The 21,584-nt window shown below is 37.7% G+C and overlaps 1 protein-coding gene and 1 long non-coding RNA gene across 9 annotated transcripts in view; one reads left to right on the top strand and one right to left on the bottom strand.

Annotated features, from left to right (window-relative positions):
• MEF2C (myocyte enhancer factor 2C) overlaps window positions 1-21,584 on the bottom strand; it is a 151,921-nt gene that overhangs the window by 46,789 nt on the left and 83,548 nt on the right. The gene's annotated exons all lie outside the window — the stretch shown is intronic.
• The window catches only part of LOC118523108 (uncharacterized), a 95,666-nt gene that overhangs the window by 68,997 nt on the left and 5,085 nt on the right, over window positions 1-21,584 (top strand). The window lies entirely within an intron of this gene.

Here is a 21,584-nt window from a genome sequence, read left to right as displayed (position 1 = left end):
CTGCCTTCGGCTCAGGTCATGATCTTGGGGTTCCTGGGATTGAGCCCCACATCGGGCCCTCCGCTCGGTGGGAAACCTGCTTCTCCCTCTCCCTCTGTCTGCAGCTCCCCCTGCTTCTGCGCTTGCTTGCTCTCTCTGTCAAATAAATAAATAAAATCTTTAAAAAAAAGAATATCTATTCTCATCATCTTTCTTTTTCTGTACCTACCCACTGTACAGCAGCAATTTCAAATCTTTTTGCAAAAAACCCATACACACCCATTAATTTTTCTCAAAATCCAAATAATCAACCTTTTTTGTGCAGCTAACATTACCCTTACTTCAGAGGGTTGATGTGTCAAGAACATATGCAAGAATTATCTCTATTAGTTGCATGAATGTCATGTTCGCACAAAAGCCAAGGGAAAAAAAAAGCATCAACTTAGAAAAGGTAGTTTCCTTTTCTTTAATACTAAATCATTTTTTGTGCTTATCTTTCATAGCTTTATGAAAATAAGCGTCTACTCTTAACAAGCTGAATAATCTTTAGAAAGCCGTAAATCCACATAGGAGAAGGAGATGCTGTTGAGATGGATACTGCCTGTAAGCGAAGTTTCTGAGAGTATTTCATAAACATCCTCCCAAAGCTGTGTGCAGCTACCAAGCTGCTGCTTTCGTCCCCTCAGCCCTGGGGGGTGGCTGCCCTATGGAATGACTTCTTTCACTTAAAATATCGTCAGCAGACACTTACTGAAAACCTATGATACACAGATACTGTCTGGTGCCCTTGTGTTTTAGAAAAGCAGGCAATACAAATTTAAATGAAAAACCTCTGAAATGGCCTACAATATTATATATGGTTTTTGTGTGTGTGTGATTTCTAGCACAGATTATAGGAGATGCCAAGAAATTTCTGTATAGGTTTTAATTGCCAAAACCGTAAGCATTGTCTGCACTATCTTTCCTGTTCCATAGTTCTTCTTTGTTCTTAATATAGAAATGAAAAGACAATTAAAATACTGCAAATTTACTACAATCGGTAGGTAGACTTTAATTAGACAAGCAAATCATATCTAGTACAGACTATAAAAAATTAAATTTTACCCCGAATTATTCATTTGTGGTGAAAATTTTAATAAAAAATTAAAAATATAAACTTAACACTGTATTTCCTCCAGGTTATTAATGCTTATTCTAACCAGATATTAACTCCTACTGAGGAAAGGCTGGGAAGCGCTGGAGATTTTCATTGTTTCATTTTATTCCTTTCCTCCAAAGATAATCTTAATATCGGACTTAAAATTTTTTTCACTGAACCGTTTTTCATCTTTAAATAATGGAAATAAAAGACACAAGTTAAAGATTTGAAGACTTTTAATGTATAGAACATAAAGAAACACCCACCCATGCCTTTTAGTGGTCATGAATTATTTCATATAAACATTCAGATGGTGATGGTTCCTATAATTACTGGTACTCTAATCCTGGACTAGACCACCAAGGATCATCTGGCCTTTCCTCATGTCTTCCAGAGGGGAAGAATAACGGTGCATAAGCAACTGGCATTTCATACCTTGCTCAAGCTGGGCTTCTAGAATGAGTCCACCAATATCTCTTCCCTGGACTTGGGACAGTCCTCCTTCAAGGCAGAGCTAATTAATACATCATCTCCTCTTTGTAGACTTCGCTGATCACCAGGGTGGAATTAATTTCTCCCTCATTCATGTACTCACTTATTGTATACATTTTTCTATTAGAGCCTTGATCACACATTATTACTTACGGGTCTCCCTTGCTAGCTCATGAGGCAAGTAACAAAGCACCTTCCTTTATTCACTTAGGGAGTTTCAATATAGAACTTGTAAAGTGCTCAATACATGCTTGCTGAATGAACAGAACACACATCTTCACTTTAATGTTAGTGTATGCAGAGGTTTCAAGACTGGACCAAAGCTGTCTGCCTAGCTGGAGGCAGAAATGGTAGTGGGATTCAGACCTCTTGATATATATTTACTAAGGGCTACTATGCATCAGGTGTTGTCTGTCAGGGTCCTCTGGATGCAAAGATGCATTCCCAGAGATATGATTAAGAACTTCTGTTTATATGTTTTTCTTCCCATGAGTGAACTCTTGGGGGTTAGGGATTGTTTACTAGCCATTTTGTATCAACAGGACTTCGCACAGGGCCTGGCACAGGGCAGAAGATTAATAAATGTCTGGAGCATTAATGAGAGGCTGAATGGATGGATGAACACAAGAGGAAAGAATGCTCAGATGCTAGAGGGAGAAAGAGGAGTCTCAGTGTAGTATTTTTGCAACTGTAATTTCTTTTTCACCATTTTATATTATTTCACATTGTGTTAAAACTCAGTTATTATTTTGTTCTTTTTAAGTAACTATTATAAATTGACTATTTTTTGAATGTGTCATTTTAAAGTTCGAAAACAATGCAGTATGAAACTGGTTAAAACTCAAGAGATTTATATCATTGAATACTTAAAAATTGGGGTACTGGTCTAGATATGGAATGTCAGAAATAACTAGGCACTCATGAAATCTTTAAGGTCAAAAAGCCATGATCATATAATCTCGGCCATGATACGAGTAGCAGGAAAAGGCACAGGATTCAGCATGGAAGAAGGAAAAAGGGAGTGGTATTTTAGGCAGAATATGTAAAGGTAGAAAAGGAAAAACAGAAACCTTATAGTCAAGAGCATGGGGAAACTTTTGTGAATGTGAGTCAGATACTATAAATTTGAAATAACCATGTTTTAAAATTCTTGGTCAGAGTTCATCTTTTTCCCCCATTTTTGGATGCTGGTCTACTGCTCCACTATTCTCCTGGGCTTTGACATTGGTCTTATTCTGGGCCAACCTTAGCCTGGAGGATTCATGGAAAATCAGGGTGATTCTAAGGCCAATCAGATGATTCAGGCTGCCTCAGGATAGGTCAGTGGGTTGATGTTTTTGTTAAGAATTCTTCCACCACACCTCTTCTGGAACCTGGACAGGGCATGCATCATGAGGCTGGCCCAGAACAGGAATGAGATGGGGAAGTTTGGCACACTTAGCCATGAAATGCTCCCTGACATTCTGAATCCAGGAGAAATCTGAAGTAAAATACTAAGCAGGGAACATTTAATATATAATGACTGAAATGCATGCTAAAATATGCAGTTAATCCTAATAATATCTATAAAGCAAGCTAAAAAATAAAAGATGAGATAAAAAACAAAAAGCTGGAATATGAATGATCAAGCTGGAAGTGGGTTTGAAGGATGAATGATGTTAGTGACTTCTTAAATAAGGAAGAAAAACATAGGACAGAACTAATAAACAAAGGTTGAGAAAGAGAGGAGAGGAGTAAATTAACAAAGATCAGGAAGCAGGATTTTTGAAAGTCTAAAATATAAATGTAACTTTACCTACTAACCTTTTTCAACTATGGCATTTTACTTGCAAATAGGTTATAGGGATGACAAAGGCAGATTATTGGGAGCACTGATTCTTTAAAAATAACACACTCAAGCATCTTTTTAAAACCATTAATGCCTTATTTTAACAAAAGAAGATGTATATATATATGGATAGGTTAAATCATTATTTTTGTTTCCATGTAGGCTCTTATCTAGTTGTAAATGCCTTTTTATTGAAGTTGGGTCAGGGCATGATTAGTCATGAAGTGGGAGTACCCCACACTGCCTATATTTATCATCAGCTCAGGACTACCATTCTCAGTCACCATGCTTCCTCATTTCTACAGGATTCCCACGATCTCTTCTTCTTACTTATTTTGTTGATTGTAACCTATCCCTTTATCCATTCCCCTTCCGTCTTTCCTTTCCTAGCAAACATCACACCCTAGTTGTTCAAGCTGGAAACCCAGAAGTCACCCTTGACTCCACCATCTCTTGACTCCATTACTATTTTTTCTATTTGGTCTCCCACCCTTAATCTGTTTGTCCTCTGATCTCACCTTCCAGCCAGTCATCCTTCCCACTTTCAGCAGGGTCTCATTACAATGCAAATCTAATTTTATCACTGTTCTCCATACAAACGCTGGCAGCTCCCAAAGGCCACAACCCTGGTTTTCACAGCAAGCCCTCCTCTTCTTCTCCAGCCTCATTCTCTCCCTTCTCCCCCAGCACTCTGGGTTTCATTAGCGGGGAAATTCCTACCATTTCCCAAGTCAGGTAGGTCCTGTAATAACGCTGTTTTGATATGTGTCATTCATTCCTGTCTAGAATATTGTGTTTGCTTCTGCTGTCTGTTACACAAACCTTAGTCATCCTAGGTTACGTATTACCCAATGCCATCACTTGCTCCATGAAGCTCTTTCCTAGCTCTTCTAGGCATTTAGGGACTCCCTTCTCTGTCCGTAACTTTTTGTGTGTGTTTAATAATAGGTGGTATATTATATTCTAATTTATCTTCTCACATGTCTGCTTCACCACTAGACAGTGAGTTCTATAAGGACTGGGTGTCTCTGGTTCCTGCCATAGGGCTGGATTAATACATGTGGGCTCAATAAAGGTTCTCAGTAACCCTTTACTGGATAAATGAATAAGCAAACAAACTTGACAGTCATACTTTCTAACACTGACAGACTAACTGAAATGAGTTGGGTGGTTTCCTAAGATGACAGCATTATTTATATGTTTTAATAAGATTAAGTAAAAAAATGCAAGGAACACAAGTTCTGGTAAGTTAAAGCAAGCTCCAGAATCACTTCATGACTGTGGAAACAGAATATCGCTGTGGGAGTGGAAACAGTGGAGGTGACACAGACTCTTTTATACAGGGTACAAATGGTTGGTTTTTTTCTGTTAGTTGGGATCTATAGTTTATCACTAGTTTATCTGAAAAGCAGAGTGTACACAGAGCCTCCAGTAAGGGAACACAAAATAAGATGTGAGGTTCACAACTGATTGACTCGTATCATGACAATTTTGATCATACCAGAGAATGGTACTTGAGATAACCCAAATCCTCATTTCTGAGATAGCCAGGGACTCCCAGATGAAGGTTAAATTGCTTCCTTGCCTGACCTCTCTCCTACCCTGGGCCTCTGCCAGGCTGCAGAGAGGTAAGAGCTCCAGCAGCCTTGACCTTAGTCTCCTTCTCTCCTGGGCTGGTCTTTGGACTGATGGGAAAACCCTCTCTTTGTCATTCACTCTGGGTGATTTTGGTTATTCGATAGTGATTGGACAGCAACGATGGGAGAGGGCCTCTTATTCTTTGCTTTCCCAGCTGGTACACTCTGGGAGTATGCCCTGTGGAAACTAGCCTATGTGTTAATTCTGAGGGTTTTGCCTGAGCCTGAGCCGAAACCATCTGAGAGAGTGGGTTAGCACATGCTGCTCAACACCCATATTGTTCTGACATGTTAACCTGAGGTATCAGGGCCTCAGAGCATCACTGGGATTCTGTGAGAACAATATGAACAGCACAGCTACTGTGGCTGCATTAGAACCAACCTCTATAGGAGCAGAAACACTGTCTTTTTCACCTCTGTACCTACCGCAACTTGAATGTGCCCACCGCAAGGATGAGACCCAATAAATACTGTTGTTGCTAATAAAAGAATAATGGAATCCAAGGTTGCAGTGACAGAGGTTCTTATTTGAGATGGAATCACAATGGAAGCTGAAAACACACAGGGGGCAGTTGCTAGATTTGTGCTCATAGTATATGCTGTTTTTGCCCCTACAACCCACTCTCTCTAACCCCACCTTCTCCCAGCTTCACACATAAATTTAAATTATAAAAGGAAAGAATCCTGTGGACTGGAGAGGTAAAAGAATTAATGTGTCTCTCTTTTGTGCTTCTCCAGAACTTTGTAATTAACATTTATTTCATAATGTTGTTCTCCGTATTCTCGCTTTTGTCTCATTTTCTAGATTATAAGATCCCTGTAGACAAGAAATATCTCTTGAAAGCTTCCTATCCTTAGCAACTAGTGCAGTATCTGACAGTAGAATATTGCAACAAATTGGCTGGCTCTTCTGGACAGCCAAGGAGAGCCTGATGACATATAATAAGGAGGCTCAGAAATATTAAGCCAAAGTTAGTGGGGATCCAAGCTTTCCTTTTCCTTTAACACTGTACCTTTTCTCTCTTCTTTCAACATCAGTAATGTTTGCTAGGTCTGCCAAAGCCTAGCAGCCTGGGTCTCTAGCCTTATTACTTGTCTCTTTTGATGTAAAATCCCCGGGGATCTGGTTAATGCAGTATTAATATTTTTATTTCATTGGCTGAAACACTGGAAAACTTCCTGTTTAAAGAAGAGTGCCCAAGATATAATGGGTAAGATGGTCACTGATCAGGGGCTGGGCCAGTTAGACCAGTAGATGGAAGAACACTATGGGGCTCTATCAGACCTGGTCTATGAACAGGAAACCAGGCCAGCAACCCTGGCTGGAAGTTAAGATCTGGGAAAGAAAGACTTCTAGGTTCGGAGGGTTGTCCTGGAGGTAGAGGTTGTTGTACAGGATGTTAGGTTTATAGGATGTAGTCAACTGATCAGGGAACATACGTTTATTCACATTCAGAACAGGCAATAAGAAAGTCCCTTAGATTAAATCTCCAAAATGCACAGCAGGACACTTATAATGCCCTTTTCTTTCTTTTCTGCAAATAAGTTTATACTGGTGATATGTTTTATCTCTTCTTCCACATTAAAAATTACCTGCAGCGAAGGACAGGGTCTAATCTATTTATTGTCTACAGCTTGTATGTCATTACCACAAATCTTATACGTGGATTGTTAATAAGTTGTGGATTTTATGCTCAGTTGTCTTGGGTAGGTGTCCAGTGGAAGAAAGTTTGTTACAACTGTACCTTTTAATAATCAAAGAGCTTCAGGTAAATAAAAGGTGCTTAAAAATAAAAGTGCTTCAAGTTCCTTAGGCAGTTGCTCAGTTTCAGTTCTCCATTTGAGACTTTTGCTGTATTTACAAAGCACACGGACACCATTCCAGTCATTGTCTGCATTTAGATTAGCCCTCCCTGCAGTCTTAACACAGCTGTGCTCTCTGTGGGGCGACTGTGTGCCTGCCTCAGTCTCCACATGACCAAGGAGCATTAGAGCCCTCAGAATTTCATAAATTAATGGGAATTTTGGGTTCATTGATCAAAGTGCCTCTATTTGCTTCCCTAGCAATGTAGTTATTTCCAGCTGGTACCAGAAACATAACCAGAGCATCTATAGGACAGACATCAAAAGTACCAGTAGCATTTTGGCAGTAGGACCCTTTACTCAATTTGCCACAAGGACTTGCCCTCTGGATTCCTGACTTATTCGTTATTGCAGGTTGCTGTCTCCTGACTCACACTGGAGGTTCTGCTATTTTATTTTATTTTATTTTATTTTATTTTTTAAAAGATATTTATTTATTTATTTGACGGAGAGAGAGACCGCAAGAGAGGGAACACAAGCAGGGGGAGTGGGAGAGGGAGAAGCAGGCTTCCTGCGGAGCAGGGAGCCCGATGCGGGGCTCGATCCCAGGACCCTGGGATCATGACCTGAGCCGAAGGCAGACGCTTAACGGCTGAGCCACCCAGGCGCCCCAGGTTCTGCTATTTTATAATACTGCTATAAAGGGTCTGTTCTCACTGAAGACAAAAACAGACATTTCTCCAAAGACACAGAGATAGCCAACAGACACTTGAAAAGATGCTTAACATCACTCATCATCAGGAAAATGCAAATCAAAACCACAATGGGATATCATCTCACACCTGTCAGAATGTCTAAAATAAAAAACGCAAGTAACAACAAGTGTTGGCAAGGGTGTGGGGAAAAAGGAACCCCTGTGCACTGTTGGTGGGAATGCAAACTGGTGCAGCCACTGTGGAAAACAGTATGGAGGTACCTCAAAAAATTAAAAATAGAATTACCATATGATCCAGTAATTCCACTACTGGGTGTCTATCCAAAGAAAACAAAAACACTAATTTGAAAAAATACATGCACCCCTACATTTACTGCAGCATTATTTACAATAGCTAAATTATGGAAGTAGCCCGTGTTCCCTGATAGATGAATGGATAAAGAAGATGCAGTATATATATATATATATATATGATAGAATATTACTCAGCCATAAAAAAGAATGAGATCTTGCCATTTGCAACAACATGGATGGATATAGTTTATAATGCTAAGTGAAATAAGTCAGTCAAAGAAAGACAAATACCATAAGATCTCCCTCATACGTGGAATTTGAGAAACAAAACAAATGAATAAAAAAAAAAGAGACAAACCAAAAAATACGCCTAACTATAGAGAACAAACTGAAAGCTACCAGAGGGGAGGTGTGGGGGGATGGGTGAAACAGGTGATGGGGATTAAGAGCACACTTACCATGATGAGCACTGAGTAATGTATAGAATTGTTGAGTCACTATATTGTACTAATATATTGAAGCTAATTGAAACTAATATAACACTGTATGTTAACAATGCTAACATTAAAAAGAATAAAGGGTCCTTTTTCATTAGCATAGACAATAATGAATTGAGTATAATCATTAAAAATAAATAGGACAAAAACTATCTACAAAGAAGATTCTGAAAATACCTAATATGCAGTCCATTATAGCAAATAGGGATCTTTTTTCCTAGATGAAATACTTTCAAAGAAAATAAAATTCATAAAAAATGTTTTGGAAAGGCTAGTATTATCAATATCAAATGCTGATGAAAACCTACATAGGCTAAGCTACCTTATTATTTTTGTGTAGGTTTAAATTTTTCTAAATTTATGTTTCCAAATTCAGTTAACCAATAGTTAAAATCAAACTCATTTCAATTTATTTTCCTTATGCTATGAATGTTATCCATATACGAATCCATGGTCTCAGAATCTTAGAGCAACTCATTCACAAAATCACATTTCCCATGACTTCATACATTATACAGATAAGTAACATTCTTAGGTTTTGCATTCAGTCACTTTGGATTTCATACGATGCTACAAAATAAGAAATGAAAAACAAAGTTATGGAGAATATATGCTTAAGTAAAGTAAGGACAAGAAGGAGAATGAGAAAGGATAAAATGACGACAGACGATGGAGAGATGACAGATGAATGGATATGGGGAGGGAGGAAGGGAATGAGAATGAGAGAGAGAAGCTGAGCGTCTGATGAAGGACAAGGAAAAAATAATCCAGTGAGCACATCAACTGATCCCCCAGTAGGTAAGCTGGCGTCTCTTCATACCTGGGCTCAGCACCTTATGATCTAACATAAAGCTTTACCACGGGCCATCAGCAATCTTGCTCATCCTGCTATCTGCTCCTGGCAGTGGCTGGGCACCTGTTGTCTAACTCAGTGAGGCCAAGTGGCATCTGCCAGCCCCACAGACTGCTCTGTCCTCCGGCTCTGGACAGCCTTCTCTGGGGAGTCTCTGTGGCATTGGCCTCCTGGTCCCCGCGGCATAGCTACCTGCTTTTGTCATCATGAGGGCCTCAATAATTTCAGGCATTATCAACTGAAAATGTACTACAACCTGATTTTTAAGTTTGGCATACCTTATGGATTCGCAGTGATTTTGTTAGTTCAGTGGTGAGCTTAAAGTTTTCATTTGCACAATAATTTCTTCCATATTATTCATTAGGTAATTATAAAAACAACATTTCCTCTTCTATGGCATGAAAAGGAAATTAAACCAGTCTTCCCACACTATCAAAATATTAATTTTCCCCTTAACCGAATCTGTTCTTCAGCAGTAACACCTCCCATTAATGGAGCATTTCCTATGTGCCAGGGACTGAGCTTGCAGCTCTGCATGGATCTCTTTTTAAACCCTCGTAACTACTCTTCCCCATGACTGCCACAGGTGAAGGAAAGTAGGTGCAAGGAGGTTCAAGCACTTGCGAAAGTCCGCAAAGTTAGTGGTGGAACCGAGTTAACGAACTCATGTACAAGGCTCCCGGGTTTCCTTTGTCAGTTATTCTCCTATTCTGCCTCTGCAAGTCATCCGATTATAAAGATTGCTTAAGTTAGGCCAGTGTTTTCTTTGAATACTTTGTTCTCAGATGAAATTGGTGAAATGTTTGACAAATCTTATTTTTTTCATAAAGAGATATATTTGTAATAGAACTCACTTTCCGATGAGTAATTTTATCTAAAATGTTTTTCCTGTTGTGTTATTGCAATAGTCACTGAAGAGAGGGGAAGGCCCATTCCATAATATTTAGGTTGTAGCTACCTAGTTAAAATGAAGTGTAGGATGTTGAAAACCTAAGGCAAAGAAAGGTTGCTTAATTTTTTCCACTCCTACATTTTTAGGACCAGGAAGGAAGTCCTCTGCATTATCATTTAGGCTGTATCTATCTGGGTAAAATGAAGTGTAGGTTTGTCCCAATTATTAAAATAATACTAGCAAGAACTTCAAGTCTCTGTTAATAAGAGAAAAAGTTTGCTTTATATTTTTTTGGTGCCTCTATTCTTCAGATTCCCAAGCTAACTGCCCAGCTCTTCAATTTGCTTGGGTAGATAAGGGATTCCAAAGCTGGTAACATTTTTGCTGGGGTGATGGGGGTAGGTAGGGGAAAAGAGAAGAAATGTATACTTCTATGGAGGGACTACTGTTTCTCTCTGGCCAATACTATGGGATCATGAAGAAATCATGTATGAGCTATAAAAATTCTCCTTTTAAAACATGGGTACAGAAGCTCTTCCCTTTCTTTGGTTTTCAAAATGATATGGATAATACTGTGTTACTTTATAGCCCAGAAGGGAGAAAAAGTGAAGGGAATGAAAGTTCCCAGTTTTTTTCAACAGTTACAAGGAAGACATAGCAAGATGGGATCTTCTTAAGTGAAAATTTCCCCAAGTCCCAAGGAAAAGGGAGAAACTGCAGGAGAGCTTCAAGAACCGCAAGACTTGGGTTTTTGCATCTTGTCAGAAAATCCACACTGTTAGTAAAAGCTGAGGGAAGGCCTGGCACAAACCTGACTCAGCAGAGAAATGCCACCCACAGTCACCAACGCGGCTTCCGCAGTGGCTGAGCTGCCCTGTTTTCTCTGGAGGCTTCCCCAGCCTGGCCAATACACAACTCTCTTAGATGGGAAACTGAATTTTTTGAAAATTGAAATTAAACAAAGTTGTGTAACATTTAAACGAAGTTTACAATTTTGATACTTGGCTTTTTACATGGGTTTAAAGTCAGTTTTCTGTTGAATAAATAATATTAACCACACATTAACCAACTAATAGTTTTAAAATGCCCCAAACTGCCATCACCATCATTCTGAATAGAATCCCACTTCTTTTTAAAGACTATGGTTAAAAGATGAGGGGAAACGGTACCATTAAAAGAGGAAGCAGACCATGGTTCAGAGTCTGTTTCCATGAGGTAACACACACTACTGAGTAATGGCCAGAGGAATTCAATCTATACTGACATGAAGTATGAAGTTAAGGCAGGTGGCTCAGAGACGTTAGAAGCCCTCCCCTCCCAACCTCCGCCTCCACTTTCTTGCATTTCTTTATTGCTGAAGCCAAAGGGACAGACAGAAATCAATGAGTTTGTTGATCTGACACAGGAACTTGTGCACAGTGAGATGGAAGTTATATATCTGAGTTCATCTGCTGGAAATTGCCAGTCTCACATTAACTACATGAGTTATGTGTACATATCTGTGTGTATGTATGTGAGCGAGCAAGTGTGTGTGCATGTGTGTGTGCCCACACAGCATGAAGCTAAGAATTTTGAAAGGATCTTCAGAATTATTTCTGGATAGATATATTTCTGCACAGCTATTTTTATCTTTTTTTCCTCCAGAAGGAAATAGTTCAATTTCGTAATTTAGACCCCAGAAAAGTTAGGTTGTTTTATTGTGGTATGTCTGCAAACTGAATGACGGCTTCTAATAGAAAACAAATTCCTTCCCCTAATCATAACAAATAATTTCTAATAATTTATTATATTTTTCTCTAGTAGAAGTAAAATCTCTCATATTTGTAGGAACTCAGTTGTGGAAAGCTCTAACTTTCCCTTCTTCTAATGTTGAGCAGCAAGTACTTTGATCTCCATAGCCAGACATCAGGCGCAGAGTTCAGAACTATAAATTTGCTGCACCTCCTATCAGTAAAAGTAGGGCTCTCACGGTCATCCCTCCTCAAACCACAGTTCATCTTTGCTAAATCTTCAGAGTGCAAAATAGGTGTGGTTCAGAACAGAGTCAAACAAACATCAGTGGTTCAGAAATGATATCCTTTCCCCAGTAGCAATATACATTGTGGGTATGTGACTGGAATATTTAAAACACCTGTTCACTTGGAACCAAGCCAAATGTATAATGCGTTAGCATGTGCTTGGCTCATTTCCAAGAGCATGTATCCTTACTGCCATCAAAATACTGAGGGAGCTAGGGCAAAGATACAAGTTAGAAGCAATGTAAGATAGATGTATTTTATCATTAACAATATCATCACACTAGACACTGTTGGCTGGCTAGTATTTTAATAAAAATCAATTATTTGTTTTTGCATCAGAGAAGAAACTGGCAATGTAGGAACACTCCTGTCTTAGCTTTGCTAATTACTTTCATTGTCTTAAAATCTTAATCAACCTCCCCCTCCTCCTTCCCTTCCTCCCTCTCCCCAACCCTCCCTTTCATTGCCTAACTGTGCTCTTCCCTGGATACATAGTAGTCCAAAGGGAACACCAGGGAATAAATGATATCCTAACTATATATCAGAGTTCACCAACAGAACTTGCGCAAGCCTCTCTGACAAAGTTCTGCCAATTTTTTTTAATCAATTCTGTTTTGACTTAATAGAATCCAAGTTTTTACTTTTCTCTACCTTTTCCTTAGTTCTAAAAGTATAGTGAATCTTATCTCTAAAGAATTTCATAACCTCATTATGCAAGAAATAGTTACACATACATGTAACAATTTCTAAAATGTGACATTTTGTTTGAACATAATCAGAATATACTCTGAAGATTGCAATGTCCAAGGTGTGTGTGTGTGTGTGTGTGTGTGAAAGTAAAAAGTTAGAAATTTTGCCTAAATTTACACTTGCAGGAAGGAGAAGCAGGAAAGGAAAGAACATGTTTATGATCATCATGTTTTCAACATGTGGTAATGGATATATATGTACATGGTATAACTTGATTCTTACAAAAAGACCAAAAGTGAGATTTACCATCACTATTTTACTGCTTAGAAAGCAGAGATGTGGTGAAGGTTTAGAAACTTGCCCCAAAGCATGGAATTTATGAATGTTGTAGAAACCAGGTTTGTCGGAGTCTAAACTTGTCTGTCCCTTTTCCTATACCACATTGTCTTACAATGAAAAGGCTGGGCTTTTAGATTATAAACCTGAAAGTGTGAGGGTAGTTTTTACATTTGGAAGTATTGTATCCAGAATCCTGACCGTTTACGTGGTCACTGAAAATGCACATAACTCCTTAGGAACTTCTGAATTTATAGATTTTGATTTCTTCTTCAATGTAATCTAAAGAAGATTATATAGTTTAAATATACCCCCTGAGGTCTCCATAATTTGCTCCTTTAACATACTGTATATGACAAATAGTCCTTAGCCAGAGAAATGCATGTGCATATTATCAGTGTACTGAAATTGTATGCATACTTCAGAAACAACTTGTTTTATATTATGATTATTATATAATTATATTATGATTATTATATAATCATAATTATATTATGATTATCATAGATGTTTATAGAATGATGTAAATGGTTTAAAATATATAAGTATAATGAAAGGCTTCAGGATTTTTAGCATGCACACATGTTACTATAAAAATTAAAGTAACTTGGCATTTCCACTTTTTACAACTAAATTGCTTCCATCTAGAGATAGTTATATTTTCCAGTAGAATTTTCCTCAAGCATTGATTGTCATTATGCTATTCTACTGCTTGAGGCCATCCAGTATCTTTCTCATACCTACTGTATTGCATCTAATTCCACACCAAACATTTAGAGCACTTGATTTGCCTGTCCCCCTCTTCTCCATTTACCTTGCCATCTTTCTTATAACTCCTACTGTATGTGAACATTCTAGTCATACCAAGCTACATTTTTTCATGCCCTTGATCATTTCTTCTTGTGGATCTTTGCATAATTGGGCTTTTTTTTAAAAAAAAAAGATTTTATTTATTTATTTGAAAGAGAGTGAGAATGAGAGAGATCACAGAGGCAGAGGGAGAAGCAGGCTCCCTGCTGAGCAGGGAGCCCCATGCAGGGCTTGATCCCAGGACACTGAGACCATAACCTGAGCTGAAGGCAAACTCTTAAAGGACTGAGCCACCCAGGTGCACTCATAATTGGTCTTTTGAAAGATTTGCCCACATCCTCTTCATCAATTTATATCCATCTTTCTGATCTTCATTTGTTTGAGACTAAAAATGTCTACTCATCACTCACCTCTCCTGACTTTTTAAAAAGATTTTATTTATTTGAGAGAGAGCGAGAGAGAGCAGGGGAAGGAGCAGAGGGAGAGGGAATGAGAATCTGAAGCAGACTCTGGGCTCAGCACTGAGCCCAATGTGGGGCTCGATCCCACCACTGTGACATCATGACCTGAGCCGAAACCAAGAGTCAGACGCTCAACTGACTGAGCCACCCAGGCGCCCGTCTCCTGACTTTTTAAATTCTACTTCCTAGAGATTATTACTTGATTTCAAGCATCAGGGCATCATTGTCATCATCACAGTCATCGCCAAGAACCTATGTGCCAGACCCCATTCCAAGCATTTTATAAATGTTCAATAATTTAATTCTCATAATAACTAGATACTAGGTGCTATTATTAACCCCATTTACAAACGACGTAAGAAACAGACAACCTAAGTAACTTGTCTGGGAAAATACAACCAGTCAGCAGGGGAGATAGGATAAAAACTCATGCAGTCTAGTTCCAGGCTGATGTTCTCACTGCTATTCTGCCTCCCCCAAAATATCTTACAGTGCCTCTTATGTTGTTTTGTCCAGTCGATTTGCATGTATATTTTTTATCTTAGCTAGACTGTTAAATTTTGTGATGTCATTCACTGTATCTTCCAAACTTCTATCTCTCCTAGCACCATTATGAAGTTCTCTATATCCTTGGAATCTAATGATTATTGCTAGAATAAAAATATCCACAGATAAAAGTGGAAGTAAATTTATAAAATATAAGGTCACTTTTAAATTTGAAGGTAAAAATGGAATCAAACTCTTGCATGCTTTAATTAATAATTCACAAAATAAATTTAATGACATTTGCTATTGCTAATGAAATGGCCTTATTAATTTCTTTGTTACCATATTTAATAGTTTTTAGCTGTCCTTATAAACATTTGATGCATGAAATAAACATCCCTTCTCTTGTTTAAACCAATCTGCTTACATTATTTTGGCTTCTATTATAGATAAGTAATACTGTAAACATTTCAAATCCCCAATGATTAGGACGTAGTCAAATCAATATTGGCTACATAATACATAAAGGATGTATGCAAATTTTATAGCAAAGAAATTAATTATTAATTTATATCTGTTTACTGTAACAAAAATTCATTGTCAGCTTTTTCTCAAGTTTAACAATGCTTGAGCCAAAATCAATAAATAATATATGAAAATATCACCATTTAACATTAAAATACTGCTAAAACAATCATATTATTTAATGTTTATGAATGCTATACAATCTGTTATATGTAGTGATCCATGCACTATTCTCTCTACATGATAGTCTAGCATAATTATTACATTTCATATCACTATTATATCTAGCAATATTAAAATGATTTTTTAGCAATTAAAAATAGCAAATATTTTCCATATTACAAAGGTTTTGCTGAAGAATCAGAAATGAATATATCAGAGGTAATTATTTCCAAAACTGAATTTATCCTGCATAGCACAAATGACTCAACAATGAAAATTTTGTTTAAAAAGTGTGCAAATAAAAGGCTTTGTCCCTGGAATGTAGCTCTAAGTGGTTCACTATCTAGGTTGAAAATGTCTATGCAGGGTTGTATGTCCTATTTTTCCATGCCTGCAGTAAAGATACAATATGGGAATTCAGCTTGGTAATTACTAATACACCACACAGACACAATTACACCCTGTATGCTGCATGAAGGAATCACTTGTGGTCTGCATCTATTACAAAGAGCAGTAGGGGGCCACCATGCAAGACGACAAAATGCTTTACAAGACGGAAGGAGACCAGAAGAGTCGATGTACACAGATACAAGGACCTTGATTCTTCTAGCAATGATTTAAGGCTCTTTCCATCAATTATCGTCCTTTGTCTCAAGAGTCTTATCACTAGCATCATTGCAGGAACTGAACATAACAATGCTTAGACCCCTATAACCCCATGAACTGTGCTGACATTTCCACACCCTGTTGCTATGTTTGACCTGATTATTCGGATTACTTAAGTAAAACAAAATGAAAAAAAAAAAAAAAGCGTTACCATTGCAAAACTGGCTTATGTATTTTTTTAAAATGACTTAATCAAAATTCCATTTCTCTAAACTCCAAGCCATCCGACTCTTGAAATGTTATTTTTGAAGGTAGTTTCTACTCCAATTAAAAAATCAAAAGAGAAAATCTGCCTGGGTGAAAATTCTAATTGTAAGAAAGAGACTAAATATTGGTTTATCAAAGGAATATATGCTTAAGAGAATTTCTGTATCTAAGGGAGTTAAACTAAGTCAGCTGTTCTCTTTAGCTACATGAGTCACAGGAATAACTTTCTGTGAAACTTTAAAGTTTTGAGTTTAATTGCAAGCAGTAAGCAGTTTTTATTGTAACAGTTTTCTCCTAAGTGTTACATGATGTACATTATTTTACAATACTTTCATTTAAGATGCTCTTTTAAAATATATCTTACAATTATGAATTTTTAAGACCTTAGGAAAGTTAGTTATGGCAGTTTGTCAGGTTCTGTGAAACAAAGCCTTGTCTTTCAGAAAATGTTTACAACCTATGAGAAAAAAAAAATGTATCCTGGGGCTAAAATGTTTATTGGCACCTAGAAGTCTGAAGAGAGAGTCAGGCCTGTGGTTTTTTGAGGGCACTTTATCATCGCCCGCATTCTCAAAGGTTTCTCTGAATGAATAGAACTGGATTACTCAGCCTTCTATTCCACGCCTATTCCTCTCCATTTTCCTTGGCACGACTGAGAGCCAGGCTATTTTTAGTTAGGCAGTTTTCTATTTTTAGACAACTACCAGTTAGAAGACATTTGTTAGGAAAAAATTTAAACACACACACACACACACACACACACACACACACACAAAGGGAGGAGGGAAAGAAGCTTCCCTTCACATATTGTAAAGCAGCCTTCAACCTGTAACTCCAGGCATTTCAGCTGCTTTCAATCTTGGAAAAATAAAGAAAAATTCAGAGTTCAGGGTTTTAAAAATAAACCTACCCTCTGGCAAACAGACCAAAATACAACAAGCTGTTACTATGTGAAACAGTGACTACAAAAACAAAGAACATTCTCCAATGATTAAACTGCGAGAAAAGTTGTAGAACGATTAGGTTATAAGAATGTTACACAGGCATGTAACAATTTTCCAGTCTCTCAGCCAGATGTATCATGTTTTAGAATTCACGGTGGGGGGGGGGGGACCTCATCTGTAAAGTTAAACCAAGGATGTGGGATGTAATCTTAAGGTTTCCATTCTTAGCACCAGAGAACCTTTTATCAAACTTAAAGGCAATCGTATTCACTGCATTTTCCTAACATTTGTATTCTATAGATTTTCTCTAAAAATTATAACCACATGTTTACAGAGAAACCATATATTAAAAAAATCCAATGCCAACCAGAAACCAAAGTAAAGCCTGCTACACAGTATACATATACACATAAATGTGTGTGTGTGTATATACGTGTGTGTATGCATTTATAAGTCTATACACTATTACCTTTATTAGTCTCGCTTTTATTTTAATTGGGAATAAATGACTTGCAGATTGGTTTAGCCTATCAACTTATCTACTTATCATCTATAACCACTATGAGATGTTTTCAGGTGCTCACAGCAATTACTTTCTTTTGCCTCAGATACCACACTGTACTAGATCTATGTCTTTGGTTCAGACTGCTGGGTAAGATTGTCACAGGTACATCACCAATAACTAGCACAATGTTTGGCACATGGGCTTCATGTTCATCAATATCTGCTGAATGAAAGAACAAATCCTGCGTATGTTTTGTCCACACTGGACTATCGGCCCTTGAGAGTGCTGGACATGTCATCATCATCGTCATATTTCCCACTCACCTTGCACATAGAGAATATTTTACAATGCTTGGGGAAAAGAAAATTCACTGGCCTTTGTTCTATAAATTTATATAAAATAATTTATATAAAATACCATTATTTATATAAGAATGGTATACTTATATACTTATTAATATAAAATGTTATAGATTTATTCCCAAATTAAGAATTTGCTTTTTCTCTCTCCTTTGGTTAAACAACTTTTATTATCTAAACTTTCCCCTTGATGTTGAAAATAAAACACCTTATATAACTTAACAGTTTACAATGGACTCTGACATCTTTTATAGCCTCTAATCATCACAACAGCCTGTGAGGAAGTCTGGGTCAGGGTTGACAACTGACTCAGAGCAGGAACCTGAAGTCAAGATGGCTAAATAATTTGCCCCAAGTTAGAGAACCAGTTGCTGTAACTAGAACTTAATTTCTATCCAAATCTGTGGGGCTTTTGAAGTTTTATTTCCTAAATGTAAAATTTAAAACGTGAACTCTCACGATAATGCTTCTACAACATTCTTCAGGAAAATCACTCTGCCACTTTCTTCCCCTCCATCCCATGGTGTTCATTCAGAACCACCACACTTTAAGGAGACCCCAGTCATTAAGCCTGGATGAAGATAAAATTCTCACATTTCCAATGAGGAAAAATCAGAAGAAACTGTGTGCATGTGTGCTCTTTCCTTTCTTGTGGGAAAGTCCAGAATTGACCTAGCTTGTTTCTCTTTCCCTACAAGTCTTCTTTCCCATCCCTTCCTCCATCTTCTCTTATTCCTTAGGGGAACCCCAGCCTTGGTGTTCCCACTCACCTCACTCCACAAAATCACATTTATCTTAACAAATGTTCTACTCCTGGGAATAAACACTGACTGAGTGGCTCAGCTTTCCTGATTGGGTTTCTGTGCCCTGACCCAGACCCTGATACTCAATGGGCATGGAGTAAACGTCTGCTCAGGAACAGAAGATGAAATGGCTGCACGCATCCTCTCTGGCTGATAGGCCTTTTATTAGGTGTATCCATCAACCATCATGCAATTACTTCATGAACAAGAGCACTGGATTCACCAGTTTCATCCCTTACAGCAGTGCTGCCCACGGGAAGGTTTCTAGGGTGATGAATATTTCTACACCTGTCCTGACCAATATGGGATCCACCAATCATATGTGGCAATCAAGTACTTGAAATGTGGCTAGTGAGACTAGGAGCTGAACTTTTATTTATTTATTTTTTAAAGATTTAATTAACTATTTTAGAGAGTGAGAGAGAGAGTGCTCGCACTAGTTTGGGGGAGCAACATAGGGGGGAGGGAGAGGGAGGGGGGAAAGAATCTTGAGCAGACTCCTCACTGAGCTTGGATCCCAAAACAGGGCTTGATCTCACCACCCTGAGATCATGACCTGAGTGGAAACCACGAGTCAGACACTCAACCGACTGAACCACCCAGGGGCACCTAGGAGCTGAACTTTTAAATTTTATTTCATTTCAATTAACTTAAATTAAAAAGCCACATGTCGTTAGTGGCTACCTTACTGATTAATGCAGATTTATACCATTTCATTCTGAAATCTGGTTATATTATCCAAAGAGAATTCACATGACAGAAATGATTGGGTTTGTGATTGTCAGGCCATAGGCACTAAATATATCACTTATTTACAAGTGTGTATAGTAACTCTGAAAGGAGTTTGGTTTCTGGAACCACAGAGTTTTTTACTAGTAAGTAGCTCATTCTCAGGGTAACTCTGACCTTACTTTTTCCTCTCTGAAATGGTTTTCTTGAGGTTACACTGATGGCATTTGTTTATGACTAAGGAGTCATTTGCATGCAATTTTGAAAAATAAATTATCTAATTCAGAAATTCTAGAATAAAAGATACTATCACCAATTCACATATATCAGTTTATTTTGTAATCATGCTTTCTCAGATGTGAGAAAAAAACCCAAATACCCATTGTATAGTTTACTGTTTACAGTGTTTCTTATCCTAAAACAGTAGCTCTAAATAGTTACTGAGTTTATTTACTAAAACATAAAGATAAGAGATTTAATTGATATGAAGAGGCTTTCAGAATCTAATTAACCTCCCAGCTAGTCATTAACTCTATGACCTTTAGAAATAATTGACAGGAATTTTTTTTTCCTTATAAAGAAACTTCCTTTGGGTGGCTAAATTTCAGGGTAACAGAGACTACAGTAAATGCCATTGAGACATGACTGGATAATACGCAAAACAGCTATTAGTAAAATGAGATATATTTCCAATAATATAATCTATCCACCCAATTTGTTGTACACATTTGCAGCACTTGCCTAATTACAGTCCTTTTAGTGATCAAGTCTGAGGTCTTTTCCCACCATGTTCTATGAATTATTTGCCTATGAGGATAAGGAGGAAAGCACGGCCACCACTATTCTCTGCACCCATAGCACACACACAAACCAATCACATCCCATGTGCCCACCCGCCATCTGCTTTCAGACTCAGAATCTTCCTCAACACGTGTTCCAGTCACTACCAGCTGACAGGCACTCACAAGGGCAGGGACCAGGCCAGGAGATGCAGTGCTCATGACACGCAGAGTCACTCAACTGATTGGGCCTTTTACATCATACTTCTGAAAACCTAACACACTTGCTTTCAAGAATTAGTTTCATCAAATATCACTTAAAAAAAAAAATCTACTTTATGGTATGATTTTAGACCTAAGTAAAACTACAAAGAAGAAATGTTTAAAAATGTACTTTCAAATTCCATGCTGGAGAAAACAGATGTTTGGAAAGGGAAGTCTAGATCTTTGTTGCTCAAAGTTTAGTCCATCGACTAGCAGCATCAGCATCACCAGAAACACAGACCTTTGGCTTTGGCCCTGCCCCATACCAGTGAGTCCAAATCAGCCTTTAAGCAAATGATTCAGACTGGACTAGAGGCAGGCATTTCATTTGAGACCCACTGATCCCTCTTGTCAGATCCTGGCTAAAGTACCAACAGGTTGTTTCTCTCTTCCCCTGGAATCAACGTATGTTGGTCTTTTACTTTCCACCATGACTATAGGTAGTATTTCTATGTGGTCTGCTGTGCCTATTTTTTTTTCTTACACAGCAACAACTTTAGTCATCTCACGTTCACTTGAAAGATTCTCACCTTTTTTATTATTAGAACATACCTGCCTTCAACAACGAAAACTTCGTAAAGTTTAATTTTATTTATGCTATAATGCGCATCAGTAAGTTCTTTTATATATACATATGTATATAAACACACATATATATACACAAATATATATGTGTGTGCATGTGTGTGTGTATATATATATATATAAAATA

Source organism: Halichoerus grypus, chromosome 2, assembly GCF_964656455.1.
Source record: "Halichoerus grypus chromosome 2, mHalGry1.hap1.1, whole genome shotgun sequence".
Lineage (NCBI taxonomy): Eukaryota > Metazoa > Chordata > Mammalia > Carnivora > Phocidae > Halichoerus > Halichoerus grypus.
This window is presented reverse-complemented; position numbering and strand designations above follow the sequence as displayed.